The 17,335-nt window shown below is 38.7% G+C and overlaps 1 pseudogene; it reads right to left on the reverse strand.

Annotated features, from left to right (window-relative positions):
• Window positions 1–942: 942 nt before the first annotated feature.
• LOC115498753 lies at window positions 943–1,313 on the reverse strand (annotated as a pseudogene).
• Between the last annotated feature and the right edge of the window lie 16,022 nt (window positions 1,314–17,335).

Genomic DNA, 17,335 nt, shown 5'->3' on the forward strand with positions numbered 1-17,335 from the left:
CAAATCAAACCCCATACCCACTGAACGATGCTCCCGCTCACCACCCATCCTAAGCCCTTGCCAACCCCAATCTGTGTTTTGTCTCTATGGATTGATCTAGTCCAGATCTTTCACATAAATTGAATTATATAATGTGTGACCTTTTGTGCCTGACCTTTTCCCACTAGAATGCCCTTGGAAGGATGTAAGGGTATAAATAACAATATTTGGGAGGTTTTCCCACGTAGCCGCATGTATCACTATTTCATTTCTTTTTATGGCTAAATGATAGTCCATCGTATGTATACAACAGTTTGCTTATCCATTCATTTGCTTTTGGACATTTAGGTTATTTCGACCTTTTGGCTATTGTGACTTGTGCTGCTACAAGTACGTGTGTATATGTACTTATTCAAGTTCATGTTTTCAATCCTTTTGCGTATACACCTGGGAATGGAATTGCTGCTTTATAAGATAAATTCTACGTGTCACTTTTTTTACTGTGTCATTTTCCTTTCCACTGTGGATTTTTGGAATTCTTTAGATATTTTACATAGAAGTTCTTTGTTAAACAAGCTGCAAATATATTTTCTCACCTCTGGCTTCATCCTGTCTTCTGATACATACAGACTTTGGGCTCTCAACGAGTCCAGTTCATTTTTTTTTTTTTTTTTTTTTTTTTTTTTTTTTTTGCTGTAACATGGGTCATACTATATGTGTGACAGGTGGCTTGAGGAAAAAAGCCCTTTACAAAATCTGTTGTACTGCAAGCCATAATGGAATGAGTACCAGGATGCTGGGTAAAGCGGTTTCAAGTTTCCTGATCCAGAAGTGTCATAAGTGGAAAGGAAATGACGATGGTTTTTACTTTCGTTACATGGGACACTAGCAGCTGTGGTGGTTTCCTTTTCAAGACAATTTTTTTTTTTTTAGTTTTATACCTTTATTTGACAATCAGAGCAGCTACGTCTCATCCACAGTAACTGCCTGTAGGTTTTTGAAACTGGTGACAGGTACATAGGTGACCAATGCATACAGCTCGTTTGGTGAATCTGCCTCCTCGTTACATTTTCTGGACAATCACACCTGGATATGGTCTGGAACGTTCCTCGTCCCATTGGCCCAGACAGCTTTGTTGGGCCTGGCGTCATTGTGCACATCTGGAGCTCCCATATTCTCAAAGGCAGATTTCCAGATTTGTGTGTCTGAGGGGCACATTTCTTGAAAGCCACTCCTTGGATGTCTTTGAGAATGCTGATGGTGTCTCCTTTGGTCACTACCTCGTGGATGGCAGGATGGCCCTTCTTCTTCCCACCTTTCTTTGCGAGAGCCATTCTGCCAGGCCCTGACTGGAAAGCTTTCCTGAGCATGGTTTGGGGCACTGCTCTATCAAGCTCGATTTGAGGCCTTGCCCTCTAATACCCCTCCCCAACTCTGTGAGTTATCTAACTACTTTCTTAGAAACCATCCCAGCATAATCCAGATAAACCTGTACTTCCTGCAACAAGAACTTTGACTAACACACCAAATCTGGATTTCACATTTTTTTTTTTATTGCCAACTTGACAGGTCCATTATCTGATGTTGGATTACTTTTTATATTTCTGATTATTGAGAGAGCCGTCTTTTAATATTTTGTTGGCCTATTTTATTTACCGTTTTGTGAATTTTATACCCTTTGTCCATGTTTGAAAAGGATTTCTTCACAGTTTTCAAAAAAGGGTGGAAATATATCAGGTACCCATCTGCCTCCTTCTACCAGTTAATGTGTTCATTCTTGTGACCATCACCCATTTAACCAGAGCCACAGGCAGTACAGGAACAGGGAAAGGGCTGGTCTGGTTATTTTTCGCCTACCCTTAGGACTTAGGAGAAACGTGATTGGAATGGCCTTCTCCGAGGTAGTGCTCCCTCATTACCATATCTAACCTAAGTATTCCCTTGTTTTTCTCTATTGTAGCATCTTCTCAGAACCAGCTACATAGTTTTCAGGGTCCAGTGCCAAGGGGGAATACGGAGCCCCTTGTTGGAAAATCATTTACAACTTCGAAGATGCCAGCAGAACTAGGCCTTCTAAACAATGGACCCTGAACAACCACGCAGGCTGTGCACTGACCAGGTTGGCCCCGCCTCCTCTTCACAATATTTTCCGGAACTTGACATTGTGATTATCATTATAATAACTGACCGTAACTTTCTTGTTACGTTTGTTTGATTTCTAGAAGACTCCAAGATCCATGACGACGAGCACCATGTGTTCCACTTCTCCTTTCGTGTCAGCATCCAGCCCGATACTCGATGCAGGAAGTTGAAGACTCAGTTCTAGTTGATTAAACGGATAACCAAAAGAATGGACAGACCAACTGATCTTTATGTTGTAATTTCAACATTCCGGTTGTAATTAAAACTATAGAGAGAAAACCAAACAATTCTGTGTAGCAACGAGGAAAACCCTACCACTCTTGCTTAATGGGAAACTCCCTCGCTCTCCATGGTGGTTCTAGGGGTCTCATCCAGAATGAGGCCACAGAAGACTCAGGTTTTGCACCTGATGTGCATTTAGACCCACATCATTTTACCCAATCAAGGTTAGCAGTCTGGGATAATAGGGAGGAACAGCTGATGAAGGGCTCTTAACCAGATTTTGACTTGATTCATTCAGTTTACTTCCTGATATTCAAGACCCCCCCTCCCCAGTCATTAGTCCGTGCATATTGTATCCATAACTTACACTCATAGACTCTATCGGTCCACAGAACATCAGCGAGTATAGAAGGTGTACAACATAGAATTGGTGTGCATCCCCTTTCATGACACTACTATAGGTATGGTTTGCTCAGAATCGCTCATCATAAAAAAATAATGTTTAATTATTCAAATTAAGACACTTGCGACAAAACAACATTTTTAACATTCACATCAGGTCTTTCTCGTAATTTCCTTGGCTATAATACGAAAGATCACTTTATCTTGAGTAACTTTTTTTTCAAATTACAACATCTTCTTGATTAGAAAAATTTTAAAGCATTGATGATACGCTATGTTTACTATCTATCTGACGCAGTTATGCTAACTCCTGTGCAAAATAATCACTCAGCTCTGCCCTCATTATATTTATCCACTGTAATACTTGTCATATGACGGTTTCTTTATAACTATTCTTCTAAAGTTGCTCGGAAACCTCAAAGCCCTTTTCCATCGGGCCTTATCATTTTATCTCATCTGTAACTTCCAAAATCTATCCTCACATGGGGCGCCTGGGTGGCGCAGTCGGTTAAGCGTCCGACTTCAGCCAGGTCACGATCTCGCGGTCCGTGAGTTCGAGCCCCGCGTCGGGCTCTGGGCTGATGGCTCAGAGCCTGGAGCCTGTTTCCGATTCTGTGTCCCCCTCTCTCTCTGCCCCTCCCCCGTTCATGCTCTGTCTCTCTCTGTCCCAAAAATAAATAAACGTTGAAAAAAAAAAATTTAAAAAAAAAAACAAAATCTATCCTCACATATTTCTTTTTTTTCCCCCAACTTCTCAAATTCTGCCTTTCCCTGAATTGATCTGCACCAGAGAAATGAAAGAGGTCTGAAGTCTTATTGTTCATTCAGACAAATATGAAGACAAGAGTAGACAAAATTCAGACTGTATACATCACTCTTTTTTTGCATCTCAAACCTTTTATGATTTTTTTTTCTATTCCGGTGAAGTTAATATGCCTCTGAAACTACTTAATTGGGGCACATGATACGCTTTTATATGGTACAAATAGCATTTTTTAAACTTCTCAGAGACTTTATGTTTAATTAATCTTTTGCAGCTAAACAAAGTACAAAATTTCCCAACATAAATACATATTTGATGGCAAGAAAGGGAGTAGATAAAAGTAAGATCACGCAATTACTGAAAAATTGCACCCACATATAAGGGAAAATAAGCAATTGTCTTCATTTACCAATATTAGTATCTCCTTGGTGTCTGCCCTAAAAAGTAAAGAACAGCTAGCATGCAACACGGAACCTTTTATTTACATAAGGCAAACACAGCACATCCTCGTGCTCCTTCTATTCCACTCTTAACTTGGCTTCATAGAACAATCTTACCACTAAGGGAAAGATCACCACACTGTGTTTCCCTCTGGGGAACAAGTTGATAACTAACCACAGACATTTTCGAAAGCCAGGCTTCCGGATTCACAAACTGCCTCTTACCTGCCAAATATAGTTGATTTCTACCAGTCTAGGCAGGTGATGGAGTCCAATTTCGGTGCCGTTCCTTTCCAAGGCAATGAGAAATAGGGGAAGAGAGCAGCTCTCTCCCTTCTTTGCTAATTGGAATGAAAATGAAGGCTTCCTTTCTCCATTTCAAATGACACCATGTTCAGCCTGCTGAATAAGTCCTTTATTGTAGACACTCAATGGAAGAGCAATTCAATTCCATGCTATCAAGAGGGAGTCAAGGGCATTGTCATTGATATTCAGAGTAACAAGGTGACCTATTTTCACAAGAAAGGTCACCGCAAAGACAAACTGGGACTTGAAAAACAGCCTGAGATTCTGAAGACAGTGATCACACAATTGGATGGTGGTTGGGATCCTGGTGCTGGTTTTGTTTGCTTGTTTGTTTGTTTGTTGGAACAAATTATTTTTCTAAGAAGTCCAGCTATATTACAATTCAAATTCTAAGAAAACAGAAAGTATTATATCTTCGTAAAGACCAAGAAATACCCTTATGTTTTTTGTGAGGGTGAAATAAACAGACCAATTTGTAATAGTCTGGAAAATAATTTAGCATTATTTAAAATAAATGAATCTGTTATATAAAACAAATGAATAGACAGAGACATGAAATATGGAATTTGTGCAAATATGAATGCAGCCCACACACATATTTAGAGGCTTAAGTCATGATACTTAGATGTTACCATTTTCCTAGACCTAAACCAGAAAAAACAAAGCAGTGTATAGTGGGAATGGAGGTATTTGAGATGGAAAGAGAAAATTGGAGTCAAGAAAAATCCCTTTCCTAAATATATTTCTCTATTCGTGTGCATGTAGGTGCTGTGGTGAGAAAAAAAATTTTTTTGGGAATATAATGCTACTTTTTCAAATGAAGTCATGTTAGTTCATTATGTAAGTGTGAATTTCCTCTACTTAGATTAACCTAAGACTTAGAAGAGAGGAAAGATAAAAAGAGAAAGAAGAAAGCAGGGAGATGGGTCCACAGCACTGAGTTAGTATCTCAGATCTTCCTTCTTTCATTGAGGCATCAGTGACTTCGAGCCAAACGCAAACTCCCCTTCTCCATAAATCCTGGGCTATTTTGTTTCCAGGTCTCCTGTGTGGCCCAGGATACTGCACTATAGGCGTTGAAGCTTCTCCAATGCCGACTGCTGTCAAGCTTAATTACCTCTACCTAAGATCAACTGTCTAAAATGCGTAAGTCCGGAAGTAATTTGCTGGATTTAGTATTTCTGTCCATACAGTGACATGAAACTGTTAAATCCACCCTAGTTATAAACATAATTCTAGGCATTGATGTTTTACCTTAGGGAAAACCAAATGCATTGTCAAAATAGGGATGTCTGAGGATCAGTGGTCATTCCTCGTATACCTGGTAAAGATGAGGGCCAAACATAAATGTCGGCTATTTCCAAATAAAACACGGGTTGCGTTCCAAAAGGGACATTGTTTTATGCCCTGCCATCTGACCCCATGCTGCCTTGTGTAAACTCCCTTCCCAACCTTGGCCCTCTTCTGTTTCCTTTGCCTGCTTCCTTTTGTGTCTCACTGCCCTACTCCCACCGTGGCTGTTCTGAGATCTACCCTTGGCTTCGTGTCTCATCGCAATCTTGTTAAGTCTCGTGACTGCACATTACAGTTCTCTTCAGATAATTTACAAAATGTGTATTCCACCCCTGCTTGTTTCCTGAGATCCAGCCCCACATTGGTAATTGTCTGCTGGACAGTCACCATAGAAAGTCACCAGCATTTCAAGTTCAGTCTGCCAGTTCTTCCAAAGTCTTTCTTCCAATTCCTTTATTTCTGCATTAATTGCACCAGCCTCCACGTCAGCCATGTTTCAATACTCGGCCTGAGCTTTGACTCCGCCCCTTTTTGTTCTCAGAGCATTTTTTACCTAAGCATTAATCTTGCCTGGGAGGCATTTTTGCCTCCATTTTTTACAACCCCCCTGAGAATACCCCATGACCCCCTCATAACTTTCCTCAAATCCTTTCCCTCCCGTCCAGTGGTTTCACTTACAAACAAGTCTCTACCTATCTCTAGGTTTCTTTAGTCTGAACATTTCAAATGCTTAGACTGGAGCCCTCAGAGGCACCTGATTCTGTTCGATTTTCCAATCTTTCCTCCTACTTGTCCCTTTCAAGTAGCCTTCCCTCAGTAAGGCATTCCTATCTGATGTGCTCATTAGTGGGCCTTGGGTGCCCATCCTCATAATATTTTCTAGCAAAAACAGGAAAACTCGTTTGTTTTTTAACATCTTCACATTTCTGCATTCTTCCCTCTCTTCTATTCCCTGATTCACAGTTATCTTCTCCACCGTGTATTACCCACCCTGAGGCCAAAGATTATTCCAAACTCATCTTCAAAATCCCAATACATAGCAAAATTTTTCATATATCCCATCCGATCAAGAAAGATTCATTGAAAAGAATTAAATCCTCTGAAAGAATTTCGCCTCTGAATTCACTTTAAAACGTAAGTGTACTGTTATTGTTATATTTAATATTTTCCTCTTAGATTATATTATATTGACTTATACACTGGTGTTATCTCTACCACTGGGATATAAAGTCTTAGTTGGTAAGATTAATCTTTTTTATCCCCAAAGACCCAGAATAGATTATTTCCTATACTAATAAACTCAAACCAAATTTTAAAGAAAATGTCTTTGGGATTTTTCTAAAGGAAATCTATTTAAATAGTTCTTGGTTTATGGAGTTAGGCACAAAATCTCTTTCATCATTTTTTGATGACCTGTTAGCTATGCAGTTCTTTAAAAAGTGTAATAAAAAGTTACTTCGAAATATTAATATTCACGTGAAAGAAAAGAAAAATTGAAGATTTTTTTTCTACTGTTAGTTGGCAATAAAAACAGTGGAATCAATTAAAAGGGGATAAAGAAGATTTGTTGTCAGATTCTGATGTGAACTTCTGAGCCCTTTTAAGGTTCTGTGGTACTTAAAGCGCTGGCCATTTATGATGTTGGAAATGACTGCAACATGTATATCCTTCATTTGCCCTGATCCTTGGTCAGTTGTTGTGACGTGTTTCCCCTCGTCCTCCTTTGATAGAATTCAACACACGCTGTGGCTTACCACTCCGGTGAAATGAAAATACTAGAGATTTAGAAATTCTGAGCTCCAGGGAGCAGATGACCATGTCATGTGCTTAATTGCATTGGTTAGTGTCATAGTGTCAGGTGTATACGTAGGAAATAATTAATAACTATACTTTAATTTGGAGATTGTGCCACTTCAACTGTCTAGTTATTGGGATGCACTTTATTTTTTTGTTTATTTATTTATTTCGAGAGAGACAGAGAGCACGCACGTGGGCGCACGCGCTTGAATGGGGCAGGGGTGGGGGGTGGGGGGGCAGAGAATCCCAAGCAGGCTCTGTGCTGGCAGCACAGAGCCCGACACGAGGCTCGATCTCATGAACCATGAGAGCCTGACCTTAGTCAAAACCAAGACGTGGGCACGTAACCAACTGAATCAGCCAGGCACCCCTGAGATGTACTCTAAATCCGTGTGTCTACGCATGTTAGCATACCTACACATACGTGTACCACACACTTCTTTATCATTCGATGCTCTTCGTGCTCAAAGTAGCTAGCAACCTAACCCACTTAGACTTCTATAGAAAAGCCTCATACACAGCCTGGTACAACAATTGCAGACCTGCTGGGTGCCGTCGCATGCTCATAAATCTGATGGAAATCCAAGACGAGCGTCTTCACGTGCGACGTGCTACTGGAGCTGTGGGAACGCAAAAGGGCCCTTCTCTAGAACGTGGCGCCCTTTCTAACACGTCTCTCCCTATATGTTAACTAACTGGAATTTAAATAAGGAAGAAAGAAGCCTCCCCTTCACATAGACTGCCCCTGAAGGAGAACGTGGAAGGCTTTCTGTAGTTTTATTTTCTTTAACGTGCCAGTTAAAAGTACATCCCTCTTCCTTGGTAATTTTATTGCATGATAATCCTAAAAAAGAGTGAAAACGTTAAGATTTTTTTTAAAGACTGCTGCAGTTAAACTCCACGCATTTGCATCTTCTTTGCACTCTATCCAATTGCTGGGAGAAAATCGCATAGCCTTTTTTTATTCCTCTTGTACCTGTGGCCAGAGACAATGAAGCGGTGGGTGCATCTAACAAGTACGACAAACAAGTCTAGAGTAGAGCCCTTCCGGGAAGGCAGCTGAGCCGCCCTGTGACCCGGTCTGGAGCCATCACTAAAGCACGATAACCAGGCAGCATTTTCAGGTAGTCAGGCTGCCATGGTTCACCCAGCAGTGACTGGAAGATTCAAAGGGTTCTTCTTTCTTTCCGGCTCCTGCCTCCTTTAAAATTCGATTCCACCTTACAGAAAGATCTCAAGCTTGTGCTATCTGGGCGAAAAGCATACCAAGATTTTGTTTGATTTCAAAAGAACACTGGACGAAAGTGTCTGTCGGAAAAGACCAGAAGATGTCATTTGCAACGTGGGCTCAGATGTTCTACGCTGTTGTGCTACCAATAAAACAAAAGTATAAAGCATCGCTGTGCTGCCCTTTGAAGCTAAGCTTTAGCTCATTTTGAACTTTAAAAGTAGAAATATTTTCCTGAAATGTACAGACAAGTAGATAACAAAGTATTGCAAAGTGCCAACATTACACCTTTGCTCCGTCATTTTTGAAACACAAGCATTTAGTTCTGATTCCCTTTGCTCTTGAAATGCTATTTGAGTTGTTAATAATTAGCTTTAAGTATATAGCTTCAGAGTGCTTCTAACTACCATAGATACATACAAACTACTACTGACACATTGTCCCCACTGCATACCCAGGAGGCTCTGGAAAAAAAGGAAGCAAAACGTCTTATTGGATCTTAGCATATCCGGGTTTTAAAATCTCTATTTAGGGGCGCCTGGGTGGCGCAGTCGGTTAAGCGTCCGACTTCAGCCAGGTCACGATCTCGCGGTCCGTGAGTTCGAGCCCCGAGTCGGGCTCTGGGCTGATGGCTCAGAGCCTGGAGCCTGTTTCCGATTCTGTGTCCCCCTCTCTCTCTGCCCCTCGCCCGTTCATGCTCTGTCTCTCTCTGTCCCAAAAATAAATAAACGTTGAAAAAAAAATTTTTTTAAATCTCTATTTGAAGACATAGGAGGTGGAGAGAATCTAACAATTGTTGAGCCATTGTTATCTGCCAGGCACTGAGCTGGGGAGTTTTACAATGTACACAAAACTTCAAAGTTTAAGTTTGGGAAGAATGCTACCCCCCCCGCCCCCCCGCAAGGAGGCCTTTGTGTCTTTCCATGCAGGAAATTGTCAATGGTTTTATTTAATGGGAGATGTAGTTTCAATTCTTATTCTGATGAAAAAGCAGCCCTCCACTGGATAGAAAAGGAAATAGATGTAGCCATTCTCAGCAAACTCCCTTTTCAAAAACACACAAACAAAAAACAAAATTAAAAAGAAATCAATTATAATGTCTCTTATCGAGAAATGCGTAGTGTATTGTTATATATAATTTGTCACCGTAAGTGGGTCTGCCCTATCTGAGATGGCTACTAAAGGTTTTCATATCCAGTGGCACCTGGGTCGTTGGTTCAGTCAGTGAAGCCTTAGACACTTGGTTTCGGCTCAGGTCCTGATCTCATGGTTTGTGGGTTTGAGCCCCCCATTGGGCTCTGCGCTGACAGTGTGGAGCCTGCTTGGGATGCTCTGTCTCCCTCTCTCTCTCTGTCCCTCCTCTGCTCACATTCCCTCTCAAAATAAATAAATAAACTTACAAAACATGTAAAAATGAAACGTTTTGATGTGCAGGTAGGTTAACAAAGTGACATTCGTTCCAGCAGAGCATGTAATCAGCCTGCTTTTCCTGGTATGTATTTCTTCGTATGTATTTTCCAGATACATCTCAAGCCTGTATACACACCATCATCACCTAAGGACCTGTGAAAAACATCCATCTCCTTCCCAGTCTTTCAGAATTCATAGTGGACTCATCTGAGCAACCAACTTTTCATGACCTGAGCCAAAACCAGGAGTCAGACGCCCAACCCACTGAGCCACCCACGCACCCCATCAAATTTAATTCTTACAAAATTTCTGAAGGCATTATATCTACTCACATTTACAGGGAAAGAATGAGGGTCAGGGATGTGGAGTAACGGGCTCAAAATCGTCCACCTAACAGAATGTATTGTGAACAGGGAAGTCTATCTGTAAATAATCCCACATTCATTCCATATATCACACTACATTTCCAGAAGGAAATCAAGTAGGGAGCTATGTCAGACAATCCATAAAAATAAAAGATCCTTGAATGAAGTCTCAAGAGATGCAAAGAAGCAATCACCAAGGAATCTCCAGGGTTCCTACTAGGTCTTATTAATCAATTCATTCAGTAGCCAATTCATTCAGCAATCATTTATTGAGTGTCAACTATGCACCAAGAACAACATAAAGAAGATTTTACAAATATATCAATGAAAGAACAACAAATGAAAAGAAAAGGTATAAGGCAATGTGTCTTCATGCTAAGTGGGTCTATTAAACAAGCTATTGTTGGTTGAATTATACACTCCAAAAGATCTACTGAAATCCTAATTCCTTGTACCCATGGATGGGATCTTATTTGGAAACACTCTTTGAGATTTAATTAAGATGTAAGCGAAGATAAGGTCATACCGCGGTAGGCGGGGGTGGGGAGCATTTATCCAATATGACTGATGCCCAAGAAACACAGATACAGATACACACAGTGACAAAGGTCATGTGAGATACACAGATGCACAGAGAGAAGACACCAGAAATTTGGAGCTGTGTAGCTGCAAGCCAAGGAATGCCAAAGATTCCGGGCAACACCAAAGGCTAAGAGAAGGGGATAGAATAGACTGGCCCCGAGAGTTTTCATGAAGAACGTGACCTAATCAGAACCTTGATTGAACTTATGGCTTTCAGAAATATGAAACAATACATTTCTGTTGTTTAAACCTCTCAGTTTGTGGTACTTTGGTATGGCGGCCCTAGGAAACTAATAAACAGAGGTTCTCAGTATGTTGATGTCAAATCTCTTTACATTCTCAAAAATTATTGAGGATTCCAAAGAACTTTCGTTTTTATCATCTCTATCAATATTTACTATCTATGCAATTTAGTCTCATAAAATTTTAAAATATTAAATAACTTATTCAAAATAATAATATGCCAAAGCATATTCACATAAATAACATATTTAAAAATAACTATATATTTTTAAAACAAAAGAATTCAATTAGAGGGGCATTGTTTCACAGTTTTGCCAATCTCTTTAATGTCTGGCTTAATAGAAGACAGCTGGGTTCTCATACAGGTTCTGCTTTTAATCTGTTTCAATATGTTCCTCTGGGTGAAGCATATTAAGGAAATATGGCCTCACACAGAAATATAGATGCATCATTGGGAAAAAGGAGTATTTACCTAATAATCATTTCAGATATTTGTAGACATTCACTGATGCTACACTCAAACTCAATTCAGAGTAGTGTCTTATTTTTGTTGTAATGTGGCATCTGAAACCTTATCAATAAATTTTCTGTAGTTTGTTCTATTAAATGCATTGGCCTATCTTGCCTTTTGAAAAGACCTTTTACATGTGTATGATTTTGTAGGATCATGATCCCTTGAAAAAGATTCATTCACTCAGTTATGCAGATCTCCCAAGTGTTGACAAATTTTGTTGTGCAACCCCCCCCAAAATAATAATAATAACACCTGCCAATGTCAATCATCCCAACTAAAAATACTTGAAAGTCTGTGACAGCTTCAAACCCATGGTGGCCAATACAATTTTTCCAAAATTCTAATTTAGATTGGACGCTCAAGTTTTACTCTTCATGGTTGTTCTTGTAGTAACATACTCATCTCACTCAGTTTGAAAACATGTCGGCCACATACTCAAATCAGGTTGGACACAGTTTGTGCTTTCTTCCAAGTAAAGATGGTGCCCTAAGCTGATAGTTTAGCTTGCAACTCACCACACACTCAGCTTGCACGTGTGCTCTTTCTCTCTTTCTTTCTTTTTAATAAGATGGTTTTTGTCAGCTAAATATTAGCCAACTGAGAAAGTTTTGCTCAAATATTCTATAGCGAGTTCTACTGAGTGAGTTTCAGATAATCTGACTTTATTTCTGCCACACTAACTACCTCAGAGGTTAATATGGCTCAAATTTACCTGAGTGGCTACTGGATGACTAGTTTATTTATCACATAAATAAACATGCATAGAAATTGACCCATTCCCCTTGAATATTGGGGGCATAGTAGAAGCAGAAGATCTCACCTCCATACCATCATGTGTATTTCTGTCACTGCCATGAAGACCGTATCTCATCTTTTACCTCCTGACCTACAACTTGCTTTATTACCTCTCTTCCTCCAAGAATCAGTTCACTTGTTGACTCTTCCTACACATTTCTCTTCTTGCGTTTTATAAGCACTTTGTTTTCTCATAGCATTTTACTCTCACCTATATACCACGACCATTGTATCACTGCATTATCACTGTGCACTCAAATATGTTTCCCAGTGGACTGTGAGGGGCTTAAGCTAAAACACATGCTATTTTTTTTTTTCCTTTTGAGGCTTTGCATCCAAACAACGAGGCTTCTATCGAACATTTGAGAAAAAGCATCAATAATTAATAAATAATTGAATGATGAGGGATCTAATTAATTCCATTTCCAACAGATGACAGCTATGAATAAAGGCAGGATACTTTTCATCCCATTGTAGATAGGATTTAGTTCAATTCCCTCATTCTTTGGGTGACTTACATGGATAGCATCAACCCCTTTGGCCAACATAGGCACAGACACGTCAGTGTACTTTCTGACAGCAGTTGCTATTACCCTCTGCCCCCAAAACAGTTTGCCCTTCAGAAGCGATTTATAAATGACTCCAGGTCGGATGAGGATTGACATTATTTTTTTCTGTTTTAAATCTGTGTTCGAAAAAGAAGAGTGGGGGCCTTTTTAAACGGACCTAGAAAAAAGAGATCTTTGCAACGGGAACAAAATCAAGGTGATTCTCCCCTTTTTCTCTTGAGACTACATGGTATATTTGAGCCAGCAGAGACAAAGTCAATGGGAGACTGAGTTTTAAGGAGCAGAAAAAGAGTTCTGATGCTGGACAAGCACACGCAGCAATACCATTAAACCCCACGGTCAAGATTTTCACAAGCAGAGAAGCAGGATAATTTTCCGATTTACACATTTCCTGAAGAAAAGGACAGCATGCAGATATTACAGGACTTTATGAATTTTCAGGCTTTTATTACTCCAGCTTAAGTCTGCTTTGTTTTTCCGTACTTGACCATCGATGCTGGTCTAACTGCTTCAAGTGCAATTCTGCCTGCAAGCAGGTTGAGCGTGACCCATGAACTCTAGGTTTTTTTTTTTCTTTTTCCCCTCCTCTATGATGCAGGAAGCGTCTTCAAAATCATCGTTTATAATCACAACACTTACAGGCTGTAGTTAATAGATGCGAGACTTCATTTTCTCAATGTGAGAACCACGGTCCGCGCTCGCGTTTATTCTCGTTACACGCTACCCACCATTCCTGTGCACGGCACCACATAAATAACGACAATAGATGCATCTCTCTAGATTAAACAAGACAGCTATTGAATGTTTAATTAAGAGCAAAGTGATAATAAGGACATATTTCCAGAGATTCAATCAACTTGCAACACATACACAATCTACCAAATAAGCTATCATAAGATAATTAAAAACTTTAGATAATTAGCTATTGTAATAAGTGCATAGTTAAGCTGATTTAATATTATCTGATTCCCTGGGGATATATCTCCCTAAAAGATGAGCTGGACTAATATTTCACATTAGAGATAGTATCTATTTTTCATTTATAAATGTTGGGTGTATGGAAAAGTAGCCTACTTGTCTAAAGATGCTAAATATTTCATTTAAAAAAAATCTTTACTAAAATACCGTTGCAGAATTTGAAATGGCACTAAGTTTTGGGTTTAGGGGCAAAGAGTTTAAAAACCATCTGGAGATGCTGAAATAACCTGCATTCATTTATGTTATTTAGGTTGTAAAATCATATTCAATCTTGACCCACTCAGGAAATCGAACATAAACGTCCTGCTGATTTTGACAGTCATACAGCAAAAACACCCTCTAATGAGCATTTAATAGTCCCCAAAAGTTTTGCATTAAGTACAAAGCCCTTTTGATTACTTATTCCACTAATTTAAAGTAAATGCTTTTACAGATGGCATCTGTTAGGCCACAGAACGTGTGTTGCATTCATATGTAGTCATTGAAAATAGATTCCAGCTTTAGTAGAAAGATTGTACCACAAAGATCAAACATGAAACACTGAGTAAACATTTACCAGTGATACGTTTTCTTTAAATCTCTTTGTAAATACTTACCGGCCAAGAGAGTCCCATGCTTAGGGTCTGAGCAGTAATTGAACAATACCTTGGCGAATTAACACCTACGCCAAATGATCTTGACAAAGAAATTGAGCTCCTCACCCTGCTTCGCATCTTCCTAAGTGGAGAAGCATATAATATTTCAGGCTCCTTCCAACTGTATTACATTACCTATAGGAAAAATGCCACGAAATGCTTTCAGATGGTAGAGGTGATCAGAAAAATAACAATGGCGTATTCCAAAGAAAAACAAAAGAAAACCAAAGAGTGTTTTGCAGGCTGATGAGTATTCTGGTTTTTTTAATTAATACAGTTGTTATTATTATGATTATTATTCGTTCCTTCTGATATCAAAAGACATTGTTACAAAGGACTGATGGAAAGAATACACTATGGCATTACGTAACCGAACTTCATCTATACGTAAGAAAGATTATATAAGCAGAAAACACGAAATGAACCCAGTTTTACTGGTGCCTTGTCTAAAGATGCTAAATATTTCATTTAAAGAAATCTAACCCCGTTTTCAATGCTTTGGGAAGCACACCAGCTGCTGGCCCTCAGAGAACGATAGGCTGTAGTAGGACCCCAACGGTTCTCCCATGAACTAAAAGTGAGACCAAGTCCTGCATTTGCTAATAGTGTAAGGAGCTTCTGCTAGGAAAACATAGAAACCTAACTATTCTGGTGTCACTGGTTTTTAAGTTTGGCACCTCAGGAATATTCAACGATCTTCAGAAGCTGAAAAAGCTATAATACTGGACGAATCCCAACACTTCCTCTCATATTTAGCGTGACTGTGGAAATTGGGCGATAATAACAAATTTACTTGAAGACTTTCTTTCAGCTCTTTTTATTTGCCTCTACGCTAAACCATGTAGCTTGAAAGCCATATTGCAAAGCAAATGTGTCAGTTTGTCGTCCTTGGCAATGCTACACGCCTTGTAGAATATTTAGCAGCATTCCTGATTTTTATCCATTAAATGACAGTGGTAGTCCCCATTCTCACTTGGGACAATCAAAAACGTCTCCAGACACTGACACATTTCCCCTGGATTGAAAATAAAAGCAATCCCCGGTTGAAAATAAATAAAAATAGACGCATTTCACTAAAATATTTTTAAAAAATTAATTAACTTGGACTGTGTTATATATAAGGATCCAAACATATTTGAAACCATGATAATCTGTCGTAATACTTAACACGACCTTATGATTTTCAGCCCATGCTAACATCTTTAGTCTTCACTGTTTTTAGCAAATATTCATCCTATTGGAAATAGCTTGGGAGAATTTCTAATTTTTTTTTCTCAGTATTTTCACATAGCAAGAAATGCAGTTTCTTAAAAAGTTTTGGAGAGTTTGAAGATTAGGATGAAACAGGTAGGACTCTTGCCTGACAAATGGCTGAAAAACCGGGATGATTATCTTGGAAGGGAAAACAGCAACAGAGTTTAAATGGAGGGTGGACATAGCTGCTATAAATATTTAAAGCAATGGCATTATGCAGAATCTGGATGACAGTCATCTAGATCTGTTTGCACTGTAAGCACTTACAATTTGCCAAGCAATTTTGTTACCACAATCCAAGCAAAGAAATATACATGACCTTGATTTGTTTTTTAATTATTGTTCTTTATTAAAAATAGGTGATCATATACACATATATGCGAAGATTTAGTGAATTCATGTATGCATAAATGCAAAGATCTATACTTCAAATATTTATGCCGAATGCAACAATGCTCTTTTACAATTAGACAGGCATATTTTTTTTTCTTCTGGCATCTAACACAGCTAATTAACAAAGTAGGCACTCGGCAATATATTTATTTTTCAATGTGCCTGATACAAGGTTTTATTCTCTACATTCAATTGTAGTTATTGAGATTTATTTCAGTTTAGCTAAGACATGGATTGAAGCTGGGTTCAGTAATAGTTTAGTCCATGGGATCATTATTAAGCTTAAACTTGGTTTCCTTTTTCAAAACTTACAAGTTAAACACACACACACACATATATACGTATATATATACATATATACGTATATATGTGTATACATATATACGTATATATATGTATACACATATATACGTACACATATATACGTATATATGTATATATATAATACGTACACATATATACGTATATATATGTATGTATATATACACATATATACATATTATATATATTATATATATATGTATTTCCCTGAATGAGTCAATATAGTAGCAAGTCATTCCAGTGTTTCTTTATTTTTCTTTTTTTAATAAAGATGAAAATGAATAAAGACTAAAATGAAGACAGAGCCACTAAAAACTAACTCCACTCACAAAAAGTAAAAATCTTTTCAGGATTATTTGTATACAAACACTGGGTCTTTATCTATTTGTTCTTATCCATTAATATTCTCCAATGTTAAACCTAATACCAAAGTTCTGGTATGTGTCTTGTCCCACATACGACACATTTGCTTATACTGTGGAATCACATTCGTTTTAACACTGTGCTGATCCAAGAAAATAATCTAATTCATGTATCAGCTCTTCTAGGAAACACCAAGACTCCAGGCAAACTTGCCATTTCCGTTCTCTAGTTTCTATTGGGCTTGAGGTCTGTACCATGACTACTATACCAACCAATTCTACAACATTCTATAGAGTTTGGCCACCCACCCTCACATGATCAAAAGGAAACAGAGACTCTTT

The sequence above is a fragment of the Lynx canadensis genome, chromosome A1 (genome assembly GCF_007474595.2).
Source record: "Lynx canadensis isolate LIC74 chromosome A1, mLynCan4.pri.v2, whole genome shotgun sequence".
Taxonomy (NCBI): Eukaryota; Metazoa; Chordata; class Mammalia; order Carnivora; family Felidae; genus Lynx; species Lynx canadensis.